This window comes from Lissotriton helveticus, chromosome 8 (genome assembly GCF_964261635.1).
Source record: "Lissotriton helveticus chromosome 8, aLisHel1.1, whole genome shotgun sequence".
Lineage (NCBI taxonomy): Eukaryota > Metazoa > Chordata > Amphibia > Caudata > Salamandridae > Lissotriton > Lissotriton helveticus.
In genome coordinates, this window is record NC_136069.1 from 454068111 (window position 1) to 454095923 (window position 27813).

Genomic DNA, 27813 nt, shown 5'->3' on the forward strand with positions numbered 1-27813 from the left:
CTTGGTCACGAGCCACAAAGCAACTTACAGCAAACACAGCTCGATGAAAAAATACTTGCATCAATTAAAGGTCCCACCCAGATGGGCGTGGTTACCTGCCCCACGGGCTTCTGGTATTTGCAGTCTATCATCGAGTTGTGTGCCACAGGAATGGAAACTGCACGGAATGGTGTGTTTTAAAAGACAGTGTTGGAACTCCGCTTGTGCCCACTTGGGAAGAATGCACATTAATTGGGCACACAACTCGATGATAGACTGCAAATACCAGAAGCCCGTGGGGCAGGTAACCACGCCCATCTGGGTGGGACCTTTAATTGATGCAAGTATTTTTTCATCGAGCTGCGTTTGCTGTAAGTTGCTTTGTGGCTCGTGACCAAGGGAGCAATCCTGAAACGCGTTGAGCCTTTTGATCGAATAAAGAGGAGAAACAACAAACTGCTGCATCATTTATTGAGGCGAACGTTTCCATGAGGTCAACCTCACAGGGGCAACTCTTTTGTTGGATATGAGCGGCTAGCCTATGCCGCGAGGTTTGACCCGCCGCCTGGAGCGGACCTGCAGTGCCGGGGGAAACTGGCATTGGGCCACAGGAATGGAAACTGCACGGAATGGTGTGTTTTAAAAGACAGTGTTGGAACTCCGCTTGTGCCCACTTGGGAAGAATGCACATTAATTGGGCACACAACTCGATGATAGACTGCAAATACCAGAAGCCCGTGGGGCAGGTAACCATGCCCATCTGGGTGGGACCTTTAATTGATGCAAGTATTTTATCATCGAGCTGTGTTTGCTGTAAGTTGCTTTGTGGCTAGTGACCAAGGGAGCAATCCTGAAACGCGTTGAGCCTTTTGATCGAATAAAGAGGAGAAACAACAAACTGCTGCATCATTTATTGAGGCGAACGTTTCCATGAGGTCAACCTCACAGGGGCAACTCTTTTGTTGGATATGAGCGGCTAGCCTACGCCGCGAGGTTTGACCCGCCGCCTGGAGCGGACCTGCAGTGCCGGGGGAAACTGGCATTGGGCCACAGGAATGGAAACTGCACGGAATGGTGTGTTTTAAAAGACAGTGTTGGAACTCCGCTTGTGCCCACTTGGGAAGAATGCACGTTAATTGGGCACACAACTCGATGATAGACTGCAAATACCAGAAGCCCGTGGGGCAGGTAACCACGCCCATCTGGGTGGGACCTTTAACTGATGCAAGTATTTTTTCATCGAGCTGTGTTTGCTGTAAGTTGCTTTGTGGCTCGTGACCAAGGGAGCAATCCTGAAACGCGTTGAGCCTTTTGATCGAATAAAGAGGAGAAACAACAAACTGCTGCATCATTTATTGAGGCGAACGTTTCCATGAGGTCAACCTCACAGGGGCAACTCTTTTGTTGGATATGAGCGGCTAGCCTACGCCGCGAGGTTTGACCCGCCGCCTGGAGCGGACCTGCAGTGCCGGGGGAAACTGGCATTGGGCCACAGGAATGGAAACTGCACGGAATGGTGTGTTTTAAAAGACAGTGTTGGAACTCCGCTTGTGCCCACTTGGGAAGAATGCACGTTAATTGGGCACACAACTCGATGATAGACTGCAAATACCAGAAGCCCGTGGGGCAGGTAACCACGCCCATCTGGGTGGGACCTTTAATTGATGCAAGTATTTTTTCATCGAGCTGTGTTTGCTGTAAGTTGCTTTGTGGCTCGTGACCAAGGGAGCAATCCTGAAACGCGTTGAGCCTTTTTATCAAATAAAGAGGAGAAACAACAAACTGCTGCATCATTTATTGAGGCGAACGTTTCCATGAGGTCAACCTCACAGGGGCAACTCTTTTGTTGGATATGAGCGGCTAGCCTACGCCGCGAGGTTTGACCCGCCGCCTGGAGCGGACCTGCAGTGCCGGGGGAAACTGGCATTGGGCCACAGGAATGGAAACTGCACGGAATGGTGTGTTTTAAAAGACAGTGTTGGAACTCTGCTTGTGCCCACTTGGGAAGAATGCACATTAATTGGGCACACAACTCGATGATAGACTGCAAATACCAGAAGCCCGTGGGGCAGGTAACCACGCCCATCTGGGTGGGACCTTTAATTGATGCAAGTATTTTTTCATCGAGCTGTGTTTGCTGTAAGTTGCTTTGTGGCTCGTGACCAAGGGAGCAATCCTGAAACACGTTGAGCCTTTTGATCGAATAAAGAGGAGAAACAACAAACTACTGCATCATTTATTGAGGCGAACGTTTCCATGAGGTCAACCTCACAGGGGCAACTCTTTTGTTGGATATGAGCGGCTAGCCTACGCCGCGAGGTTTGACCCGCCGTCTGGAGCGGACCTGCAGTGCCGGGGGAAACTGGCATTGGGCCACAGGAATGGAAACTGCACGGAATGGTGTGTTTTAAAAGACAGTGTTGGAACTCCGCTTGTGCCCACTTGGGAAGAATGCACATTAATTGGGCACACAACTCGATGATAGACTGCAAATACCAGAAGCCCGTGGGGCAGGTAACCACGCCCATCTGGGTGGGACGTTTAATTGATGCAAGTATTTTTTCATCGAGCTGTGTTTGCTGTAAGTTGCTTTGTGGCTCGTGACCAAGGGAGCAATCCTGAAACGCGTTGAGCCTTTTGATCGAATAAAGAGGAGAAACAACAAACTGCTGCATCATTTATTGAGGCGAACGTTTCCATGAGGTGAATCTCACAGGGGCAACTCTTTTGTTGGATATGAGCAGCTAGCCTACGCCGCGAGGTTTGACCCGCCGCCTGGAGCGGACCTGCAGTGCCGGGGGAAACTGGCATTCGGCCACAGGAATGGAAACTGCACGAAATGGTGTGTTTTAAAAGACAGTGTTGGAACTCCGCTTGTGCCCACTTGGGAAGAATGCACATTAATTGGGCACACAACTCGATGATAGACTGCAAATACCAGAAGCCCGTGGGGCAGGTAACCACGCCCATCTAGGTGGGACCTTTAATTGATGCAATTATTTTTTCATCGAGCTGTGTTTGCTGTAAGTTGCTTTGTGGCTCGTGACCAAGGGAGCAATCCTGAAACGCGTTGAGCCTTTAGATCGAATAAAGAGGAGAAACAACAAACTGCTGCATCATTTATTGAGGCGAACGTTTCCATGAGGTCAACCTCACAGGGGCAACTCTTTTGTTGGATATGAGCGGCTAGCCTACGCCGCGAGGTTTGACCCGCCGCCTGGAGCGGACCTGCAGTGCCGGGGGAAACTGGCATTGGGCCACAGGAATGGAAACTGCACGGAATGGTGTGTTTTAAAAGACAGTGTTGGAACTCCGCTTGTGCCCACTTGGGAAGAATGCACATTAATTGGGCACACAACTCGATGATAGACTGCAAATACCAGAAGCCCGTGGGGCAGGTAACCACTCCCATCTGGGTGGGACCTTTAATTGATGCAAGTATTTTTTCATCGAGCTGTGTTTGCTGTAAGTTGCTTTGTGGCTCGTGACCAAGGGAGCAATCCTGAAACGCGTTGAGCCTTTTGATCGAATAAAGAGGAGAAACAACAAACTGCTGCATCATTTATTGAGGCGAACGTTTCCATGAGGTCAACCTCACTGGGGCAACTCTTTTGTTGGATATGAGCGGCTAGCCTACGCCGCGAGGTTTGACCCGCCGCCTGGAGCGGACCTGCAGTGCCGGGGGAAACTGGCATTGGGCCACAGGAATGGAAACTGCACGGAATGGTGTGTTTTAAAAGACAGTGTTGGAACTCCTCTTGTGCCCACTTGGGAAGAATGCACATTAATTGGGCACACAACTCGATGATAGACTGCAAATACCAGAAGCCAGTGGGGCAGGTAACCACACCCATCTGGGTGGGACCTTTAATTGATGCAAGTATTTTTTCATCGAGCTGTGTTTGCTGTAAGTTGCTTTGTGGCTCGTGACCAAGGGAGCAATCCTGAAACGCGTTGAGCCTTTTGATCGAATAAAGAGGAGAAACAACAAACTGCTGCATCATTTATTGAGGCGAACGTTTCCATGAGGTCAACCTCACAGGGGCAACTCTTTTGTTGGATATGAGCGGCTAGCCTACGCCGCGAGGTTTGACCCGCCGCCTGGAGCGGACCTGCAGTGCCGGGGAAAACTGGCATTGGGCCACAGGAATGGAAACTGCACGGAATGGTGTGTTTTAAAAGACGGTGTTGGAACTCCGCTTGTGCCCACTTGGGAAGAATGCACATTAATTGGGCACACAACTCGATGATAGACTGCAAATACCAGAAGCCCGTGGGGCAGGTAACCATGCCCATCTGGGTGGGACCTTTAATTGATGCAAGTATTTTTTCATCGAGCTGTGTTTGCTGTAAGTTGCTTTGTGGCTCGTTACCAAGGGAGCAATCCTGAAACGCGTTGAGCCTTTTGATCGAATAAAGAGGAGAAACAACAAACTGCTGCATCATTTATTGAGGCGATCGTTTCCATGAGGTCAACCTCACAGGGGCAACTCTTTTGTTGGATATGGGCGGCTAGCCTACGCCGCGAGGTTTGACCCGCCGCCTGGAGCGGACCTGCAGTGCCGGGGGAAACTGGCATTGGGCCACAGGAGTGGAAACTGCACGAAATGGTGTGGTTTAAAAGACAGTGTTGGAACTCCGCTTGTGCCAACTTGGGAAGAATGCACATTAATTGGGCACACAACTCGATGATAGACTGCAAATACCAGAAGCCCGTGGGGCAGGTAACCACGCCCATCTGGGTGGGACCTTTAATTGATGCAAGTATTTTTTCATCGAGCTGTGTTTGCTGTAAGTTGCTTTGTGGCTCATGACCAAGGGAGCAATCCTGAAACGCGTTGAGCCTTTTGATCGAATAAAGAGGAGAAACAACAAACTGCTGCATCATTTATTGAGGCGAACGTTTCCATGAGGTCAACCTCACAGGGGCAACTCTTTTGTTGGATATGAGTGGCTAGCCTACGCCGCGAGGTTTGACCCGCCGCCTGGAGCGGACCTGCAGTGCCGGGGGAAACTGGCATTGGGCCACAGGAATGGAAACTGCACGGAATGGTGTGTTTTAAAAGACAGTGTTGGAACTCCGCTTGTGCCCACTTGGGAAGAATGCACATTAATTGGGCACACAACTCGATGATAGACTGCAAATACCAGAAGCCCGTGGGGCAGGTAACCACGCCCATCTGGGTGGGACCTTTAATTGATGCAAGTATTTTTTCATCGAGCTGTGTTTGCTGTAAGTTGCTTTGTGGCTCGTGACCAAGGGAGCAATCCTGAAACGCGTTGAGCCTTTTGATCGAATAAAGAGGAGAAACAACAAACTGCTGCATCATTTATTGAGGCGAAAGTTTCCATGAGGTCAACCTCACAGGGGCAACTCTTTTGTTGGATATGAGCGGCTAGCCTACGCCGCGAGGTTTGACCCGCCACCTGGAGCGGACCTGCAGTGCCGGGGGAAGCTGGCATTGGGCCACAGGAATGGAAACTGCACGGAATGGTGTGTTTTAAAAGACAGTGTTGGAACTCCGCTTGTGCCCACTTGGGAAGAATGAACATTAATTGGGCACACAACTCGATGATAGACTGCAAATACCAGAAGCCCGTGGGGCAGGTCACCACGCCCATCTGGGTGGGACCTTTAATTGATGCAAGTATTTTTTCATCGAGCTGTGTTTGCTGTAAGTTGCTTTGTGGCTCGTGACCAAGGGAGCAATCCTGAAACGCGTTGAGCCTTTTGATCGAATAAAGAGGAGAAACAACAAACTGCTGCATCATTTATTGAGGCGAACGTTTCCATGAGGTCAACCTCACAGGGGCAACTCTTTTGTTGGATATGAGCGGCTAGCCTACGCCGCGAGGTTTGACCCGCCGCCTGGAGCGGACCTGCAGTGCCGGGGGAAACTGGCATTGGGCCACAGGAATGGAAACTGCACGGAATGGTGTGTTTTAAAAGACAGTGTTGGAACTCCGCTTGTGCCCACTTGGGAAGAATGCACATTAATTGGGCACACAACTCGATGATAGACTGCAAATACCAGAAGCCCGTGGGGCAGGTAACCACGCCCATCTGGGTGGGACCTTTAATTGATGCAAGTATTTTTTCATCGAGCTGCGTTTGCTGTAAGTTGCTTTGTGGCTCGTGACCAAGGGAGCAATCCTGAAACGCGTTGAGCCTTTTGATCGAATAAAGAGGAGAAACAACAAACTGCTGCATCATTTATTGAGGCGAACGTTTCCATGAGGTCAACCTCACAGGGGCAACTCTTTTGTTGGATATGAGCGGCTAGCCTATGCCGTGAGGTTTGACCCGCCGCCTGGAGCGGACCTGCAGTGCCGGGGGAAACTGGCATTGGGCCACAGGAATGGAAACTGCACGGAATGGTGTGTTTTAAAAGACAGTGTTGGAACTCCGCTTGTGCCCACTTGGGAAGAATGCACATTAATTGGGCACACAACTCGAAGATAGACTGCAAATACCAGAAGCCCGTGGGGCAGGTAACCACGCCCATCTGGGTGGGACCTTTAATTGATGCAAGTATTTTTTCATCGAGCTGTGTTTGCTGTAAGTTGCTTTGTGGCTCGTGACCAAGGGAGCAATCCTGAAACGCGTTGAGCCTTTTGATCGAATAAAGAGGAGAAACAACAAACTGCTGCATCATTTATTGAGGCGAACGTTTCCATGAGGTCAACCTCATAGGGGCAACTCTTTTGTTGGATATGAGCGGCTAGCCTACGCCGCGAGGTTTGACCCGCCGCCTGGAGCGGACCTGCAGTGCCGGGGGAAACTGGCATTCAGCCACAGGAATGGAAACTGCACGAAATGGTGTGTTTTAAAAGACAGTGTTGGAACTCCGCTTGTGCCCACTTGGGAAGAATGCACAATAATTGGGCACACAACTCGATGATAGACTGCAAATACCAGAAGCCCGTGGGGCAGGTAACCACGCCCATCTGGGTGGGACCTTTAATTGATGCAAGTATTTTTTCATCGAGCTGTGTTTGCTGTAAGTTGCTTTGTGGCTCGTGACCAAGGGAGCAATCCTGAAACGCATTGAGCCTTTTGATCGAATAAAGAGGAGAAACAACAAACTGCTGCATCATTTATTGAGGCGAACGTTTCCATGAGGTCAACCTCACAGGGGCAACTCTTTTGTTGGATATGAGCGGCTAGCCTACGCCGCGAGGTTTGACCCGCCGCGAGGTTTGACCCGCCGCCTGGAGCGGACCTGCAGTGCCGGGGGAAACTGGCATTGGGCCACAGGAATGGAAACTGCACGGAATGGTGTGTTTTAAAAGACAGTGTTGGAACTCCGCTTGTTCCCACTTGGGAAGAATGCACATTAATTGGGCACACAACTCAATGATAGACTGCAAATACCAGAAGCCCGTGGGGCAGGTAACCACGCCCATCTGGGTGGGACCTTTAATTGATGCAAGTATTTTTTCATCGAGCTGTGTTTGCTGTAAGTTGCTTTGTGGCTCGTGACCAAGGGAGCAATCCTGAAACGCGTTGAGCCTTTTGATCGAATAAAGAGGAGAAACAACAAACTGCTGCATCATTTATTGAGGCGAACGTTTCCATGAGGTCAACCTCACAGGGGCAACTCTTTTGTTGGATATGAGCGGCTAGCCTACGCCGCGAGGTTTGACCCGCCGCGAAGTTTGACCTGCCGCCTGGAGCGGACCTGCAGTGCCGGGGGAAACTGGCATTGGGCCACAGGAATGGAAACTGCACGGAATGGTGTGTTTTAAAAGACAGTGTTGGAACTCCGCTTGTGCCCACTTGGGAAGAATGCACATTAATTGGGCACACAACTCAATGATAGACTGCAAATACCAGAAGCCCGTGGGGAAGGTAACCACGCCCATCTGGGTGGGACCTTTAATTGATGCAAGTATTTTTTCATCGAGCTGTGTTTGCTGTAAGTTGCTTTGTGGCTCGTGACCAAGGGAGCAATCCTGAAACGCGTTGAGCCTTTTGATCGAATAAAGAGGAGAAACAACAAACTGCTGCATCATTTATTGAGGCGAACGTTTCCATGAGGTCAACCTCACAGGGGCAACTCTTTTGTTGGATATGAGCGGCTAGCCTACGCCGCGAGGTTTGACCCGCCGCCTGGAGCGGACCTGCAGTGCCGGGGGAAACTGGCATTGGGCCACAGGAATGGAAACTGCACGGAATGGTGTGTTTTAAAAGACAGTGTTGGAACTCCTCTTGTGCCCACTTGGGAAGAATGCACATTAATTGGGCACACAACTCGATGATAGACTGCAAATACCAGAAGCCAGTGGGGCAGGTAACCACGCCCATCTGGGTGGGACCTTTAATTGATGCAAGTATTTTTTCATCGAGCTGTGTTTGCTATAAGTTGCTTTGTGGCTCGTGACCAAGGGAGCAATCCTGAAACGCGTTGAGCCTTTTGATCGAATAAAGAGGAGAAACAACAAACTGCTGCATCATTTATTGAGGCGAACGTTTCCATGAGGTCAACCTCACAGGGGCAACTCTTTTGTTGGATATGAGCGGCTAGCCTACGCCGCGAGGTTTGACCCGCCGCCTGGAGCGGACCTGCAGTGCCGGGGAACACTGGCATTGGGCCACAGGAATGGAAACTGCACGGAATGGTGTGTTTTAAAAGACAGTGTTGGAACTCCGCTTGTGCCCACTTGGGAAGAATGCACATTAATTGGGCACACAACTCGATGATAGACTGCAAATACCAGAAGCCCGTGGGGCAGGTAACCACGCCCATCTGGGTGGGACCTTTAATTGATGCAAGTATTTTTTCATCGAGCTGTGTTTGCTGTAAGTTGCTTTGTGGCTCGTGACCAAGGGAGCAATCCTGAAACGCGTTGAGCCTTTTGATCGAATAAAGAGGAGAAACAACAAACTGCTGCATCAATTATTGAGGCGATCGTTTCCATGAGGTCAACCTCACAGGTGCAACTCTTTTGTTGGATATGAGCGGCTAGCCTACGCCGCGAGGTTTGACCCGCCGCCTGGAGCGGACCTGCAGTGCCGGGGGAAACTGGCATTGGGCCACAGGAATGGAAACTGCACGAAATGGTGTGGTTTAAAAGACAGTGTTGGAACTCCGCTTGTGCCAACTTGGGAAGAATGCACATTAACTGGGCACACAACTCGATGATAGACTGCAAATACCAGAAGCCGTGGGGCAGGTAACCACGCCCATCTGGGTGGGACCTTTAATTGATGCAAGTATTTTTTCATCGAGCTGTGTTTGCTGTAAGTTGCTTTGTGGCTCGTGACCAAGGGAGCAATCCTGAAACGCGTTGAGCCTTTTGATCGAATAAAGAGGAGAAACAACAAACTGCTGCATCATTTATTGAGGCGAACGTTTCCATGAGGTCAACCTCACAGGGGCAACTCTTTTGTTGGATATGAGCGGCTAGCCTACGCCGCGAGTTTTGACCCGCCGCCTGGAGCGGACCTGCAGTGCCGGGGGAAACTGGCATTGGGCTACAGGAATGGAAACTGCACGGAATGGTGTGTTTTAAAAGACAGTGTTGGAACTCCGCTTGTGCCCACTTGGGAAGAATGCACATTAATTGGGCACACAACTCGATGATAGACTGCAAATACCAGAAGCCCGTGGGGCAGGTAACCACGCCCATCTGGGTGGGACCTTTAATTGATGCAAGTATTTTTTCATCGAGCTGTGTTTGCTGTAAGTTGCTTTGTGGCTCGTGACCAAGGGAGCAATCCTGAAACGCGTTGAGCCTTCTGATCGAATAAAGAGGAGAAACAACAAACTGCTGCATCATTTATTGAGGCGAACGTTTCCATGAGGTCAACCTCACAGGGGCAACTCTTTTGTTGGATATGAGCGGCTAGCCTACGCCGCGAGGTTTGACCCGCCGCCTGGAGCGGACCTGCAGTGCCGGGGGAAACTGGCATTGGGCCACAGGAATGGAAACTGCACGGAATGGTGTGTTTTAAAAGACAGTGTTGGAACTCCGCTTGTGCCCACTTGGGAAGAATGCACATTAATTGGGCACACAACTCGATGATAGACTGCAAATACCAGAAGCCCGTGGGGCAGGTAACCACGCCCATCTGGGTGGGACCTTTAATTGATGCAAGTATTTTTTCATCGAGCTGTGTTTGCTGTAAGTTGCTTTGTGGCTCGTGACCAAGGGAGCAATCCTGAAACGCGTTGAGCCTTTTGATCGAATAAAGAGGAGAAACAACAAACTGCTGCATCATTTATTGAGGCAAACGTTTCCATGAGGTCAACCTCACAGGGGCAACTCTTTTGTTGGATATAAGCGGCTAGCCTATGCCGCGAGGTTTGACCCGCCGCCTGGAGCGGACCTGCAGTGCCGGGGGAAACTGGCATTGGGCCACAGGAATGGAAACTGCACGGAATGGTGTGTTTTAAAAGACAGTGTTGGAACTCCGCTTGTGCCCACTTGGGAAGAATGCACATTAATTGGGCACACAACTCGATGATAGACTGCAAATACCAGAAGCCCGTGGGGCAGGTCACCACGCCCATCTGGGTGGGACCTTTAATTGATGCAAGTATTTTTTCATCGAGCTGTGTTTGCTGTAAGTTGCTTTGTGGCTCGTGACCAAGGGAGCAATCCTGAAACGCGTTGAGCCTTTTGATCGAATAAAGAGGAGAAACAACAAACTGCTGCATCATTTATTGAGGCGAACGTTTCCATGAGGTCAACCTCACAGGGGCAACTCTTTTGTTGGATATATATATATATATATATATATATATATATATAGCCAGTAGGTATATATAGTTAGGACCTAGCTGCCATAGGAAATCCGCAACATTCTATTGGGAATAACTTTGGCGCCGGTTGAGGAATTTGCCTGTAATTTTCCAAAATTGTGGCCAGCTCCGCTGCGCTCCTTCCCTAAAAGTTTTGGGGGGATTCGTGAAGTGGGGGCTGAGAAAAAAGGGGGGTCCCAAAACGTGTTTCCCCCATGTTAATTTCCATAGGACGTTCTGACAAGGCTACAGCCCGAACCGCTGAACGGAATTACACCAAACTTGGCAAAATTGTAGGGACTGGTACGCAGAAGTGCCTTTGCTATATTTGGTGAAAATTGCTCCAGTGGTTTTTATGAAAATTAACTTCAAAAACACATATATATCTGGGCGGAGCCTAACCACACATCTCATCGTGAGATCTGATTGGCTGTCAGCACTTCATCCAAGAAGTGTTGGCAGCATCTTGGGACCAATATACATGATAGCACCTCATTAAAAAGCATTGTAGTTAATAGAGGGTTTTAGGACTTTAGTTACATTATAAATCATTTGTTGATGGTACCATACTCATTTTAGGAATTGTGGTGTGTTCTAAGGTGATTTTACCATGTGAAAAAGCCTTCTGCTGGGATTTCATGAATCATGTTTGAAAGAAAACTATTATCTCATGCTTTTCCCACAGTGGTTTGGAAGGGGATCTATAAGCTAAACTGAAAGCATATTTTCTGTAAATTCACATTATCTTTCTCAGTCATGTGAGCAGGAAGTCTGACATTCTCAGTAAAACATGTACATCCAACAAGGACAGAGACTGTCAGTTGATTCCTTTGTGTTCTACTGCAGCCTCCTAGAGTGTTCTAAAGAACAACTAGAGCGCTAACAGTCCTACTTATTTCAAAGGTATGGCACACCTGAAGCCATCTTGATTAGAATAAAGTGGTAACTCTTAAAACATTTAATTTAAAAAGGAACAAAATGAGGGGGTATATTTTGCCATAGAAAGTATGATTAGTGCTTCAGAAAGAAAAATGAGGGCACATTTTGAGTGACTTCCCAAATCCTCTTCTATTTCATTAAAAAATTCTGACATGCAGTCTCCCAAGATGGCCACCAGAGACAAAAGAGCCCAAATGTAGCCCACATATCACCCAGATGTAGCCCAAGTATAGCCCAATGACAGAATGTCCCAGAGTGTTCTAAAGAACAACTAGAGCGCTAACAGTCTTACTTATGACAAAAGTATGGCACACCAGAAGTCATCTTGATTGGAATGAAGTGGTAAGTCTGAAAACATTTAATTTAAAAAGGAACAAAACGAGGGGGTTCATTTTGCCATAGAAAGTATGATTAGCAGCAGACTTCCCTGGTGAGCAGTAGCTTTACTACAGTGATCTAATGAGCAACTAGAGTGCTAACATTCAGAATTTATGGCAAATATATGACACAGCTGAATGCCTTCTTGATGGAACCAAAGTAAACAAGCATTGAAAATGCATTAGACCTCGCCCTCGTTTAAGTTAAAGCCATTCTGTTTGTAATGAGGTGGCTTTTTAGCTTTGCTTTATTAGTGTTTTTAATACTTTCATGTAAATAACATGCATATGTATGCATATATGTATATGTATGCATGCATTTATATTTGTATTTATATAGATATGCAGATTATATATGTTTATATTTGTATGTATATATATATATGTATATATATATATACACACATACATAAATGCATATGCATATATATATGCATATATATATATGTTTATGTGTGTGTGTAGAGAGAGGTAGAAAGGTAGAGGTGTGGAGGTAGAGAGGTAGAGGTAGAGAGGTAGAGACTAGTAGAGAGAGAAGTAGAGAGAGGTAGAGAGGTAGAGAGAAGAGAGTGAGTAATAGAGTAGAGAGTGAGTAGTAGAGAGTACTATAGAGCAGTAGAGAGAGTAGCAGAGAGTGAGTAGTAGAGAGTAGTAGAGTGAATAGTAGAGTGAGTAGTAGAGAGTAGTAGAGAGTTAGTAGAGAGTGAGAAGTAGAGAGTAGTAGAGAGTAAGTAGTAGAGTGAGTAGTAGAGAGCAGTAGATAGTGAGTAGTAGAGAGTAGTAAAGAGTGAGTAGTAGAGAGTAGTAGAGAGTGAGTAGCAGAGAGAGAGAATAGTAGAGAGTAGTAGAGAGTAAGTAGTAGAGTGAGTAGTAGAGTAGTAGAGAGAGAGTAGTAGAGAGTGAGTAGTAGAGGGTAGTAGAGAGTGAGAAGTAGAGAGTGAGTAGTAGAGAGTAGTAGATAGTGAGTAGTAAAGAGTGAGTAGTAGAGAGAGAGTAGTAGAGAGTGAGTAGTAGAAGGTAGTAGAGAGTGAGTAGTAGAGAGCAGTAGATAGTGAGTAGTAGGGAGTGAGTAGTAGAGAGAGAGTAGTAGAGAGTAGTAGAGTAGTAGAGAATGAGTAGTAGAGAGTGAGTATTAGAGAGAAGTGGAGTAGTAGAGAGTAAGTAGTAGAGAGTAGTGGAGAATATTCCAAAGTTTGGCACAGCACCACTTGCACAATAGGTCCAATCAAATCATATCACTTAGAGTCCTTATTGAAGCGCTGAATCTTGGTGTATATTCAAATGCTTTTATTTTCTTTAAGTTTATGTACCACAGCCAGCTGACGCGTTTCGTTCTGTACAACAGAACTTCTTCAGGGCGTTCTTATTTCCTTCAAGTTATGTCGGTATCCTGTTGTCATATAACTAGATATTTCTTCCAAATGTTAGATGAGACGTAAGTACATTCTTATTCAAAGTGACTAGGTTTCAATTTTACCCACACAATTCGGGCAGACTTGAGTCATTTATAGCATCCTCAAAGTCAGTCTTTCAAAAATTCCAAAGTATAGGACATGATAATCCAAATCCAAATGTTTCTCAAGAAAAGTCATTTTCAATCGTTCGGAATTTCGGCGTTTGGGCAAATATGACCCAGGGACCCCCAGTATGCAAGGGGAATTAGTCCCCCCTCTTCAAACGCGCCAGTGGCCTGCGTTGCAGAGAGGTGTAAAAAGAGGCATAGCCTCATTACACCTCTGTGCAATGCAGCCCCCTGGCGCATACTGGATGTTCCAGGTGGGCTAGTCGGCCCCCAAGGACCCCCAGTATGCAAGGGGAATTAGTTCCCTCTCTTCAAACATGCACGGGGGCTGCGTTGCAGAGAGGTGTAAAAAAGGGTGTGGCCTCATTACACCTCTCTGCAATGCAGCCCTCTGGCGCATACTGGAGGCTCCTGGTGGTCTAGTTGGCCCCCAGGGACCCCCAGTATGCAAGGGGAATTAGTTCCCCCTCTGCAAACGCGCCAGGGGGCTGCATTGCAGAGAGGTGTAACAAGGGGCATAGCCTAATTACACCTCTGCAATGCAGCCCCCTGGCGCATACTGGAGGTTCAAGGTGGGCTAGTTGGCCCCCAGGTGCCCCCAGTATGCAAGGAGAATTAGTTCCCCTCCTTCAAACATGCACGGGGCTGCGTTGCAGAGAGGTGTAAAAAGGGGCGTGGCTTCATTACACCTCTCTGCAATGCAGTCCCCTGGTGCATACTGGAGACTCCTGGTGGGCTTTCAGGTCTTATATAATTAGGAATTAGCATTAAAAAAACCTTTGAAATTCACTGAAAAAAACATAGGTTTCAGGCCTTATATAGTTAGGAATTAGCATTTAAAAAACCTTGCAAATTCACTGAAAAAACCATAGGTTTCAGGCCTTATATAGTTAGGAATTAGCATTTAACAAACCTTTGAAATTCACTGAAAAAACCATAGGTTGCAGGCCTTATATTGTTAGGAATTAGCATTTAAAAAACCTTTAAAATTCACTCAAAAAACTATACGTTTTAGGGGTGTTATAGTTAGCTGGACATTTCACTCATACAAAACCATTGAAATTGCTCCTATATAGTTAGTTGTACTAACTATATTTCGCGCACCCGCAATCCACTGCTGATGATGTCACATATTACATCATTCATGACATGGTCAGTGACATTACTGATGACATCTCAAATGACATCACTGATGACATCACTGATGACATCATCCACGTGACAATCACATACACCTTTTTATACACTAGTAAAATCTTTCATCACTCTTTGTAAAATAAAGAGTATCATATTTGTTAGACCTGGCATCATTGGCATGAGTCTCTCCTCCGTTTTTTCTGTTTGCCTCCTCTGTTTACGATGTTTTTTTGCTGGTATATGCTTTGGGCACTGTGCCACTGCTGATCAGTGTCACAGTGCAAGTGCTCCCTATGTGAAATTGCTGTATTGATTGACTTCCATGTTTGGCTTATTTGGTTTACTATCAGTCCCTAGTAGAGTGCACCAGGGGTGCCAGGGCTTGTAAATACAAATGCTGCTAGTGGGCCTGCAGCACATGTTGTGCCACCCACAAGAGCGGCCTAGTAAAAGTATGTCTGAAGGTCTGCCATTGCCAGACCACGTGCAGTCTGACTGGCACGAGGACTGCGCAAGTACACCTACTTGCCAGTCCCTAAACCTTCCCTTAACTTCATGTTAGTCACCCCTATGGTAGGCCCACGGGCAGGGTGCATTGTAAGCATAAGGTAGGACAAGCCTGACAAGGTTGGCATGTCCTAATAGTGAATTACATCCATAGTCGTTTTTCACTATTGTAAGGTAGCCTGCTCTCCATCAGTTAGAATGGGCTGCCAGGATTATTAATGTCATAATCCTAGCGGGCTCGGGGAGCATGGTGCAATGTCGAGTTTGGTATCCCTGAACTCAGGGTTTAATAACGCATCCGTTTGTGTGGATGGTTTTTGGACTCTGTGTTTGAAAATAGCACTTTTAGAAAGTAGCTATTTTCTTGTCTAACTGTCTACCGGTCTCTGCTGGTTCTGGTGTGTGTGTGACAGGAGCTGGGTGGCTCCAGAGAGTCTGAATGAGTCAGTGTGGGATGAGTGGGGCATTTGCATTGAGAGTAGGGGAGAGTAGCTCTTGATAGCCTGCCCTGCCTGATACAATGTTGGCTCCGCCCCCCTGCCAGGCGACTGATGACTCTGTGCTTGCCTGGGACTTTCCTGGCCCGCCTCCTGCCGGGCAGCTGATGGCCCTGCCCCTGCCAGTAACAATGCTGGCTCCGCTCCTGCTGAGCGGCTGAGGACTCTGCCCTGCCCAGTGAATAGGCCAGGTGCTCTGGCCTGGCAACACCCACAACAAACCCAGGATGGGGGGAAATTCCCCTGCATGGACAAAGGGATCAAAGCCAAAAAGGGGTATAAGAGAAGGACCCCTGAACCAAGAAATCAGATCACTTCTGACAAGGAAACCTGAACCAAGGACAAGAAGCCTGCTGATCTAAGGACTGCCTACCCCTTCTGCCAGAGTGCTGTTTGTTGGGGGAATCCTGCATTGCTTCTTTATTTTTGCCAAGGAACCAGGAGAGAGGAACTTTGTGTGTACTCTCACTCTTTGCTGAGAAAATCTCCAAGGGCTGGAAGAGTGCCAGTCTCCTGTTGAAGTCACAGGGCTAAAGGACTTCATCTGCTTAAAGTGCTACTTGCTGGAGTTTGTGAATCCAGCACCTCTGAAAGAATCCAGCAATCTCGACGCCGACGGACGCCGCCGAATCCAGCTCGACATCGTGAGTAACGGCTCCAGTGTCCCGCTTCCTCGACGCCGGCCGCCGGGCCCGATCGACGCCAGCAGCAACGCCAGTGAGTAGTGAGTTCGGCTCCAGCTCCAAGTGACCCCGTGTCTGCACCGCCGCTGATCGCATCGACTTCGAGCCCTCTCGACGCCGTGAGCGCTGCTCACTCTTGCAACATCGACATCGACGACGTCGTATCCTGCTTCATCCCGTGAGCGCTGCTCCCGCCTGACTTCGGTCGACGCCGCTGCAGATCGCCCCGACTCCGAGGCTCGATCGACGCCGAAGACGCGACGCCGGACATCTCGACGCCGCTGATCATCGAGTGCTTCACTTTTCCAAGGTACTGTGTTGTTGGGGTCTGTGCGACTCCGGGCTCGACGTAGCGCTCCTCGCGGTCGACGCCGAACCTTTGGATTAACTTTGCCTCGACGTCGTGTGACTCCCGTGTGGGTTACATTGTTGCCAAGAACTGGGTTTTAGAGAAGAAGAGTTGCTTTTGATACTAAAGACTTTGTGCTAAGAAGAAACCGTGCTTGAACTATTATTTTTCCTTCCAAGAGTATTTATTGAGACTGTGGTATATTTTTGTCGTTATTTGGTCTTGTGCTAAACCTTATATAAAAATCCATATTTTTATAATACTACTGTGTCGTGTCCATTTGTAGTGTATTCACTTTATTACTGTATGTGGTCATAAATGCTTAACGCACTGCCTCTGAGATAAGCCTGTCTGCTTTGCCAAGCTACCAAGGGGGTGAGCAGGGGTTATCTAAGTGTGTGATCTCCTTGCCCTGACTAGAAAAGGTGTGTCCCTATTTGTCAGAAGTGTATACCTCTGCCAACTAGAGACAGCCGCTTCTAACATTGGTGGGTCAGCGGTGGGATTTTGAACTTTGCATTTATGACCCATGTGCAGTGATTAGTGTGCGCTACATAGTGAAAGCAGACCATAGCGCAGCCACAATCTGTTTTGGTTGGATATTCTATTTTTGTTCTCCGCTTTTCCTGAAGCTTGATTTTTGAAACTGCCAGTTTTGACCATGAGTACTGCTGGAAGCACTACACCTGTTGTTGCTGTTGTGGAGGAATTTGATAGGAGTAAGATAAATGGTTATTCCTTAAAGGAGCTGAAACACTTTTGCAAACAATTGAAAGTCCCTACTCCAGGCCTCTCCAAGAAAGCAGAATATTTCAAAGCATTGGAAGCCTGGTTAGAGGCCAGAAATCCCTCTGATCCGGTGGTGGGACCGACAGAGGAAGGGGAGGAGGAAGTGCCCGTGACTGGGCCTGTATCCCCTCCTGGCAGCAGTGTTTCCTCCAAAGGTCTTTCCCCTGAAGAAAGAGAAGAAAGGGCGAAGGAGCGAGCCTACAACGTGGAAATGGCAAAACTTAAGATAAATGGGCAGTTGGAGATAGAGAATGCAAGAGGCAGGAGAGAAGCTGATTTGGAGATCAAAAGATTAGAGTTTGAGAGAGAGAAGTTAGCTTTTGAGCGTGAGAAAATGGTGAGGGACATGGAGCTCAAAGCTAAGGAGTTAGAATTGAATCCCTCTGGTGGCAGCGTCCCATCTGTGCCTGCAGAAAGTAGGTTTTATTTTCCCAAAGATGTGATCAAAGATTTTCAGAAGAATGAGGATATTGGTCAGTGGTTTAAAGCATATGAGTTAGCATTGTTGGCCCACCGGGTCCCTGAGAAGGATTGGGGAGCGGGGTTGTGGGGTCGCTTTGTGAATGAGGGAAGAGATACCCTGTTAGACATGCCTGTTGAGAATAGGACGTCTTATGCTCATATGAAGGATGCTTTAATGTTAAGGTATGGCCTAACCCCAGAAAAGTACAGACAGGCCTTTAGAGAATGTAAGAAGTTGCCTGGTACCACGTGGGTGGAGTATGTGTCATATTTTTGCAGAGCCATGGATGGTTGGGTAAAGGGCAGCAAAGTGGAAAGTTATGATGCTCTTTATGATTTATTTGCTTGGGAGCACTTGTCTAATAACTGTTTTCCAGAGCTGCGCCAGCACCTTATTGATAGCAAGATATCTAACCCTAGAAAACTTGCTGAAGAGGCGGACCGCTGGGTCAGTACCCGGGTCCACAAGGGTCCAGTGGGAGACTCAGCCAAAGGTGGGCAGGGTCCCCAGCAGAAGAGTGGGGGGGACAAGGGTAAACAGAAGGAGTCCCAGAAAGGGCCCCAAAGTAATCCCCAAGGGAACCAAGGGAAAGGTTCCCAACCTCCCCCTGTGAAGAAATCAGAGGCCCCGCCAGGTAAACCTGGTCATAGGGGCCCACTGACCTGCTTCGTTTGTAAGCAGGTAGGACACCGTTTTTATGACCCTCAGTGTCCCTTGAAGAAGTCTGGTGCACTACCCAGTGCACCACCCCGTCAGTTGGCTAGTGTAGCTCTGGGAGGGGAGGAGATGGTTGCCCATGGTGGGGAGGGTCCCGCGGAGATGTCCCTGGTCTCTCTAGGAGACATGGAATTGGTCCCTCCACCCCCTCTGCCTAGTAACACTAAGAAATATAGGCAGTGGGTGACCATTAATGGCCATAGAGTGGAAGCTCTCAGAGACACCGGAGCGAGTGTGACAGCTGTCAAGTGTCACTTGGTGTCCAGAGAGCAGGTTGTTCCCCACGCATTCTACCCTGTGATAGCTGCTGACAACTCCCAGAAAGAGTGTGAGGTAGCTCAAGTTTCCTTTGAATGGGGGGGAGTTTCAGGTACTCTTCAGGTTGCTGTGAGGCCCGCCATGCCTGTTGATTGTCTCCTGGGCAACGATTTAGAAGACTCCCCTTGGGCTAAGGTGGAGAGGGAGACACATTTGAAAATGTTGGGTGTGCCAGAGTGGGTGTGTGCAACCACTCGATCCATGACAGCAAGTAAGGGTGTTGATGGGGTTCTGGAGCCTGAAAGTATGGCCCAGGACCCAGCTGTGAAGAGAAGAGGCAGGGGGCGCGGGAAACCGTCCCCCGTAGTTCCCGTGGTCCAGGAGGAGGCAGACCTCGAGGGGGATGCCCTGGAACCCACAGGTGAACAAGTTGCCGAACTGGGAGACCTGCCCGAGCTGACCCATTGGCAGCAGGATGGTGGTCCCTCCAGGGAGGAATTCTGTGCAGAACAGAAAGTGTGCCCTTCTCTTGTGGGTATGAGGCAGCAGGCCTCAGCCCAAACCTCAGGTGATCAGTCAGGGTCACATTTTGTGTACTGGGAGAACGACCTCCTGTATAGCGAGCCTAAGGCTGCTGAGCCTGGGTCAGCCCGTGTGCTGGTGGTACCCCAGCGCTTCAGAGCCTTCCTACTGGGTTTGGCTCATGACGTTCCTTTAGCTGGACATCTGGGGCAGGACAAGACCTATGACAGGCTTGTCACCCATTTCTATTGGCCTCAGATGCGAAGGGACACAGATGTCCATTGCAAGACCTGTCAGACTTGCCAGGCAAGTGGGAAAAGCGGGCGGAAGCAGAAGGCTCCCCTCCAACCTTTTCCCGTGGTCAGTACCCCCTTTGACCGGGTGGGGATTGACATTGTTGGGCCACTGGACCCCAAGACGGCCCTGGGCAACAGGTTCATCCTGGTCTTGGTGGACCATGCCACACGGTACCCGGAAGCCATCCCTCTCAGAACAGTGACTGCCCCCGTGGTGGGACGGGCACTGATGGGTGTTTTCTCCCGAATGGGGTTCCCCAGAGAGGTGGTGTCAGACCGGGGCACCAACTTCATTTCCAACTATATGAAGTCTCTGTGGAAGGAGTGTGGGGTAACTTATAAGTTCACCACTCCGTACCACCCTCAAGGTAATGGGTTGGTTGAAAGATTCAACCGTACCCTTAAAGGCATGATTATGGGTCTTGAAGAACCAATGAGGCGTAAATGGGACGTCCTCTTACCATGCCTGTTGTTTGCTTACCGTGAGGTGCCACAGAAATCTCTAGGGTTCAGCCCCTTTGAGCTTTTGTATGGTCACCCGGTAAGAGGACCTTTAAGTCTGGTCAAAGAAGGCTGGGAGCAATCTCCCAGGAAACCTCCCCAGGATGTATACAGTTACATGCTGGCCTTTAGGAACCAGACTAGGCGCTTCAGGGATCTTGCTCAGGCAAATCTGGAGGCCAGCCAGGAGGAGATGAAGCGGTGGTACGACCAGAGGGCCACTCTGGTAGAGCTTCAGCCTGGACAGAAAGTTTGGGTCATGTCCCCTGTGGAACCTTGTGCGCTCAAGGACAGGTGGACTGGACCATTCGAGGTTGTGGAGAAGAAGAGCGATGTCACCTACCTGGTGGATTTAAAGTCTCCCAGGAACCCCTTGCGGGTCCTGCATGTCAACCGTTTGAAGCCCCACTTAGAAAGGTCCGAAGTGGGCATGCTCCTAGCTACAGATGCTGGAATGGAGGAGGAGAGTGAGCCTCTTCCTGACCTCCTGTATGCAAAAGAGCAAGATGGGTCAGTGGATGGTGTTGTCCTCTCTGACACACTGACCCCTGAACAGCAGCAGGATTGTCGCCATTTGTTGGGGCAATTCCCTGATCTGTTTTCCTTGATTCCTGGTGTTACTCAGTGGTGTGTCCATGATGTAGACACCGGGGACAGCACTCCTGTCAAGCACAAGGCTTACAGAGTGACTGACAAGGTCAGAGCATACATCAAGGAGGAGGTCTCCAAGATGTTTGCCCTAGGGGTGGTTGAGTCCTCTAGCAGTCCTTGGGCCAGCCCCGTGGTCTTGGTTCCAAAGGCTGCAGCGCCTGGTGCTTCACCGGAACTTCGGTTCTGTGTGGATTACCGAGGACTCAATTCAGTCACCAAGACTGACGCGCACCCCATCCCCAGAGCTGATGAGCTCATCGATCGGTTAGGGGCTGCCCAGTACCTTAGTACGTTTGATCTAACGTCTGGGTACTGGCAGATCGCCTTGACCGATGGGGCAAAAGAGAGGTCAGCATTCTCCACACCAGATGGGCACTACCAGTTCCGGGTTATGCCCTTTGGGATGAAGAATGCCCCTGCCACCTTCCAGAGGTTGGTCAACCAGGTCTTGGCTGGACTGGAGGATTTCAGTGCCGCCTACCTGGACGACATCGCAGTGTTCAGCGCCAGCTGGGAGGAACACTTGTGCCACCTCCAGGAAGTGTTGTTGGCCCTGCGCAGAGCAGGCCTCACAATCAAAGCCAGTAAGTGCCAGATTGGGCAGGGTTCAGTGGTGTACTTGGGGCACCAAGTAGGGAGCGGCAAGGTGGCCCCCCTACAACCCAAGATTGATACCATCCTGGCATGGGCACCGCCCAAAACCCAGACTCAGGTGAGAGCCTTCCTGGGTCTCACGGGTTACTACAGGAGGTTTGTCAAGGATTATGGTAACATTGTGCACCCCTTGACTTCGCTGACTTCCAGGAAGCAGCCACGACTTGTGAACTGGACTGACGCCTGTCAGACGGCCTTTGACACCCTGAAAACTGCAATGTGCACAGCACCCATACTCCAGGCACCCGACTTTTCGAAAGAATTTGTTGTCCAGACGGACGCTTCAGAGCATGGCGTGGGGGCTGTTCTAGCTCAGGTGAATGAAGAGGGCCGAGATTTACCTGTAGCCTTCATCAGCAGGAGGTTACTTCCCAGGGAACAGAGGTGGAGTGCGATAGAAAGAGAAGCATTTGCTGTGGTCTGGGCGCTGAAAAAGCTGAGACCCTACCTGTTTGGGACTCACTTCCGGGTGCAGACAGACCACAGGCCCCTCAGATGGTTGATGCAGATGAGGGGTGAGAATCCAAAGCTGTTGAGGTGGTCCATTTCCCTACAGGGGATGGACTTCACGGTGGAACACCGCCCTGGCACAGATCACGCCAATGCTGATGGTCTGTCCAGATTTTTCCGCCTTAGTGATGAGGACTCCCTAGGGTAAGGGTAGTTCTCCCCACATTTCAGCTGGAGGGGACACGTGTTAGACCTGGCATCATTGGCATGAGTCTCTCCTCCGTTTTTTCTGTTTGCCTCCTCTGTTTACGATGTTTTTTTGCTGGTATATGCTTTGGGCACTGTGCCACTGCTGATCAGTGTCACAGTGCAAGTGCTCCCTATGTGAAATTGCTGTATTGATTGACTTCCATGTTTGGCTTATTTGGTTTACTATCAGTCCCTAGTAGAGTGCACCAGGGGTGCCAGGGCTTGTAAATACAAATGCTGCTAGTGGGCCTGCAGCACATGTTGTGCCACCCACAAGAGCGGCCTAGTAAAAGTATGTCTGAAGGTCTGCCATTGCCAGACCACGTGCAGTCTGACTGGCACGAGGACTGCGCAAGTACACCTACTTGCCAGTCCCTAAACCTTCCCTTAACTTCATGTTAGTCACCCCTATGGTAGGCCCACGGGCAGGGTGCATTGTAAGCATAAGGTAGGACAAGCCTGACAAGGTTGGCATGTCCTAATAGTGAATTACATCCATAGTCGTTTTTCACTATTGTAAGGTAGCCTGCTCTCCATCAGTTAGAATGGGCTGCCAGGATTATTAATGTCATAATCCTAGCGGGCTCGGGGAGCATGGTGCAATGTCGAGTTTGGTATCCCTGAACTCAGGGTTTAATAACGCATCCGTTTGTGTGGATGGTTTTTGGACTCTGTGTTTGAAAATAGCACTTTTAGAAAGTAGCTATTTTCTTGTCTAACTGTCTACCGGTCTCTGCTGGTTCTGGTGTGTGTGTGACAGGAGCTGGGTGGCTCCAGAGAGTCTGAATGAGTCAGTGTGGGATGAGTGGGGCATTTGCATTGAGAGTAGGGGAGAGTAGCTCTTGATAGCCTGCCCTGCCTGATACAATGTTGGCTCCGCCCCCCTGCCAGGCGACTGATGACTCTGTGCTTGCCTGGGACTTTCCTGGCCCGCCTCCTGCCGGGCAGCTGATGGCCCTGCCCCTGCCAGTAACAATGCTGGCTCCGCTCCTGCTGAGCGGCTGAGGACTCTGCCCTGCCCAGTGAATAGGCCAGGTGCTCTGGCCTGGCAACACCCACAACAAACCCAGGATGGGGGGAAATTCCCCTGCATGGACAAAGGGATCAAAGCCAAAAAGGGGTATAAGAGAAGGACCCCTGAACCAAGAAATCAGATCACTTCTGACAAGGAAACCTGAACCAAGGACAAGAAGCCTGCTGATCTAAGGACTGCCTACCCCTTCTGCCAGAGTGCTGTTTGTTGGGGGAATCCTGCATTGCTTCTTTATTTTTGCCAAGGAACCAGGAGAGAGGAACTTTGTGTGTACTCTCACTCTTTGCTGAGAAAATCTCCAAGGGCTGGAAGAGTGCCAGTCTCCTGTTGAAGTCACAGGGCTAAAGGACTTCATCTGCTTAAAGTGCTACTTGCTGGAGTTTGTGAATCCAGCACCTCTGAAAGAATCCAGCAATCTCGACGCCGACGGACGCCGCCGAATCCAGCTCGACATCGTGAGTAACGGCTCCAGTGTCCCGCTTCCTCGACGCCGGCCGCCGGGCCCGATCGACGCCAGCAGCAACGCCAGTGAGTAGTGAGTTCGGCTCCAGCTCCAAGTGACCCCGTGTCTGCACCGCCGCTGATCGCATCGACTTCGAGCCCTCTCGACGCCGTGAGCGCTGCTCACTCTTGCAACATCGACATCGACGACGTCGTATCCTGCTTCATCCCGTGAGCGCTGCTCCCGCCTGACTTCGGTCGACGCCGCTGCAGATCGCCCCGACTCCGAGGCTCGATCGACGCCGAAGACGCGACGCCGGACATCTCGACGCCGCTGATCATCGAGTGCTTCACTTTTCCAAGGTACTGTGTTGTTGGGGTCTGTGCGACTCCGGGCTCGACGTAGCGCTCCTCGCGGTCGACGCCGAACCTTTGGATTAACTTTGCCTCGACGTCGTGTGACTCCCGTGTGGGTTACATTGTTGCCAAGAACTGGGTTTTAGAGAAGAAGAGTTGCTTTTGATACTAAAGACTTTGTGCTAAGAAGAAACCGTGCTTGAACTATTATTTTTCCTTCCAAGAGTATTTATTGAGACTGTGGTATATTTTTGTCGTTATTTGGTCTTGTGCTAAACCTTATATAAAAATCCATATTTTTATAATACTACTGTGTCGTGTCCATTTGTAGTGTATTCACTTTATTACTGTATGTGGTCATAAATGCTTAACGCACTGCCTCTGAGATAAGCCTGTCTGCTTTGCCAAGCTACCAAGGGGGTGAGCAGGGGTTATCTAAGTGTGTGATCTCCTTGCCCTGACTAGAAAAGGTGTGTCCCTATTTGTCAGAAGTGTATACCTCTGCCAACTAGAGACAGCCGCTTCTAACAATATTTGAATCCATTGTTACAGCAATACAAGTATCTAAAAACCCACTTAGTGATTTTAGTTGTGTACACACATCTAATCACTTACCTGTAGATTCACTCATACATGCTGTCAATGAACAATAGAACACTATCAAAAATACTTATACACCTAAATCGACATTACACACCAGCACACATCCTATTCACATATGAAATCATCCTACTCACTTATGCAAACAATGGATCATACTTACATATTTACTTAGCTACACACTTATACAAACACAACTTCATCTATTCATTTAGATAGTAAGTCATACTTAGTGAATTATAAAATCATTATTACAAGTATAAAGTTATCCATACAGTCAAGTTCAAGTTCAAGTTCAGGCATTTATAAAGCGCACTACTCACCCAGAGGGTCTCAAGGCGCTAGAGGGAGGGGTTAATTGTTTGTCGAATAGCCATGTTTTCAGTTCTTTTCTGAAGGAGATGTGATTCTGAGTAAGGTGGAGGTGGGTGGGGAGTGAGTTCCAGGTCTTGGCAGCCAGGAAGGAGAAGGATCTGCCACCCATGGTGGTTTTTCGGATGCGCGGGACTGCGGCGAGAGCTTGATTGGATGATCTTAGTTGGCGGGTGGGATAGTAGAAGGACAGTCGAGTGTTGAGGCATTCGGGTCCTAGCTTATAAAGGGCCTTGTGTGCGTGGGTAAGAAGGCGGAAAGTAATTCTTTTGTTGACGGGAAGCCAGTGGAGGTTTTTTAGGTGACCGGTGATGTGCTCTTGGCGCGGGAGGTCTAATATGAGTCTCGCTGATGCGTTTTGGATGTGCTGGAGCTTTTTCTGCAATTTTGTTGCAATTCCGGCGTAGAGTGTGTTGCCATAGTCAAGTCGACTCGTGACCAGTGCATGGGTGACAGTTTTCCTTGTTTCGAGGGGGATCCAGCGGAAGATCTTTTTGAGAATGCGAAGGACGTTGAAGCAGGAGGACGATACGGTGTTGACTTGTCTGGACATTGATAGAGAGGAATCTAGAATGAAGCCAAGGTTACGTGCATGGTTTGTGGGTGTGGGCGCTGATCCCAAAGCGAAAGGCCACCAGGAGTCATCCCAAGCTGAGGGGGAGGATCCTAGGATGAGCACCTCCGTTTTGTCTGAGTTGAGTTTTAAGCGGCTCTGTTTCATCCATTCGGCTACTTCTTTCATACCTTCGTGAAGGTTGTTTTTGGCGGTGTTGGGGTCTTTGGTGAGGGAAAGGATTAGCTGGGTGTCGTTGGCGTAGGAGATGATGTTGAGGTTGTGTTGACGTGCGATGGAGGCGAGGGGACTCATGTAGACGTTGAAGAGGGTGGGACTGAGTGAGGAGCCTTGAGGTACGCCGCAGATGACTTCGGTGGGCTCTGAGTAGAAAGGGGGGAGTCGGACTCTCTGGGTTCTTCCGGCTAGGAACGAGATGATCCAGTCCAAGGCTTTACCTTGAATGCCGATGTTGTTGAGGCGTTCTATGAGGGTGTTATGACAGACAGTGTCGAAGGCGGCGGAGAGGTCGAGTAGAATGAGGGCCACTGTTTCACCGTTGTCTAGGAGTGCTCGGATGTCGTCGGTCGCCGCAATGAGGGCGGTTTCGGTGCTGTGTTTGGCTCGAAAGCCGTGGTGTGAGGGATCCAGGGAGTTGTTGGATTCAAGGAAGGCTGCGAGTTGGCTATTGACGGCTTTCTCGATGACTTTGGCCGGGAAAGGGAGGAGGGAAATGGGTCGGTAGTTTTTCAGTTCTGAGGGGTCTGCTGTTGGTTTTTTCAGAAGGGCGCTGAGTTCGGCGTGTTTCCATATTTCTGGAAAGGTGGCGGAGTTGAAGGAGCAGATGATGACGTCGCGGAGTTGGGGGGCGATGATGGAGTCAGCTTTGTTGAAGATGTAGTGGGGACAGGGGTCAGAAGGTGAGCCAGAGTGGATTGAGTTCATGAGGCAAATGGTGTCTTCAATGGTGACTGGGTTCCAGGAGTTAAGGTAGTTAGTTGGAGGGGTGGGATCTGAAGGGGGTGGGGTGAGTTGTTCATTTGGAGTATTCTTGAAGCTGTTGTGGATGTCGGCAATTTTGTTGTAGAAGAAGGAGGATAACGCATCGCAGAGGTCTTGGGAGTTAGTGATGTCGTAGGATGCTGCGGGAGGGTTGGTGAATTCTTTGACGATATTGAAGAGTTCCTTGCTGTTATGGGAGTTGTTGTCGAGACGGTCCTTAAATGCTGATTTCTTGGCGGATCGAATCAGTTGGTGGTGTTTGCGGGTGGCTGTCTTGAGGGAGGTCATGTTGTCTGAGGTTGGTTCTTTTCTCCAATTCTTCTCCAGGGTGCGGCATGTCTTCTTGGATTTTTTAAGGTCATCATTGAACCAGGGAGCCTTTTTGCTGGATGATTTCAACTGGTGTTTTTTCAGGGGTGCTAGTTCGTCTGCACTGTGGGTAATCCATTGCCTGAGGTTGGTGGCCGCTTGGTCTGGGTCCGTTGCTAGGGTGGGAGTATTTTGGCTGAGTGATGTGAGGAGTTGGTCAGTGGTGATTTTGTTCCATTTTCTTCGGGGAATGGGTTGTGGACGGTTGTGGGTCAGGGTTGTTTTGTAGCTGAAGTGAACACAGCTGTGATCCGTCCAGTGGAGAGCTGTAGTGAGATCGAAGGAGATGTGTTTGCTGGAGGTGAAAATAGGGTCGAGCGTGTGTCCGGCTGTGTGAGTGGGGGTGTTAACAAGTTGTTTGAGTCCGAGATTGGCCATGTTGTCCAGGAGGGTGGTGGTGTTGTTGTCGAGAATGTTGTCAAGGTGGTAGTTGAGGTCTCCTAGAAGAATGTAGTTCTTTGAGGCGAGGGCGTGCGGGGTGATGAAGTCAGTGATGATGTCGCTGAATTGAGATCGGGAGCCTGGGGGTCTGTAAATGAGGGTTCCTCTAAGTGTGGTCCTGGGGTCGGTGTGGATCTGAAAGTGGAGGTGTTCGGCGGATGCAAGATTGTCGTCAGAGCAGGTTGTAATTTTGATGGTGTTTCTATGGACGATGGCGATGCCTCCTCCAGTTTGATCGGTGCGGTCTTTCCGAATGATCTTGTAAGAGTCCGGTATGGCTATGGCGATGTCAGGGGCAGAGGATGCATTCATCCATGTTTCAGTGAGGAAAGCGATGTCAGGTGACGCGGTGTCCAT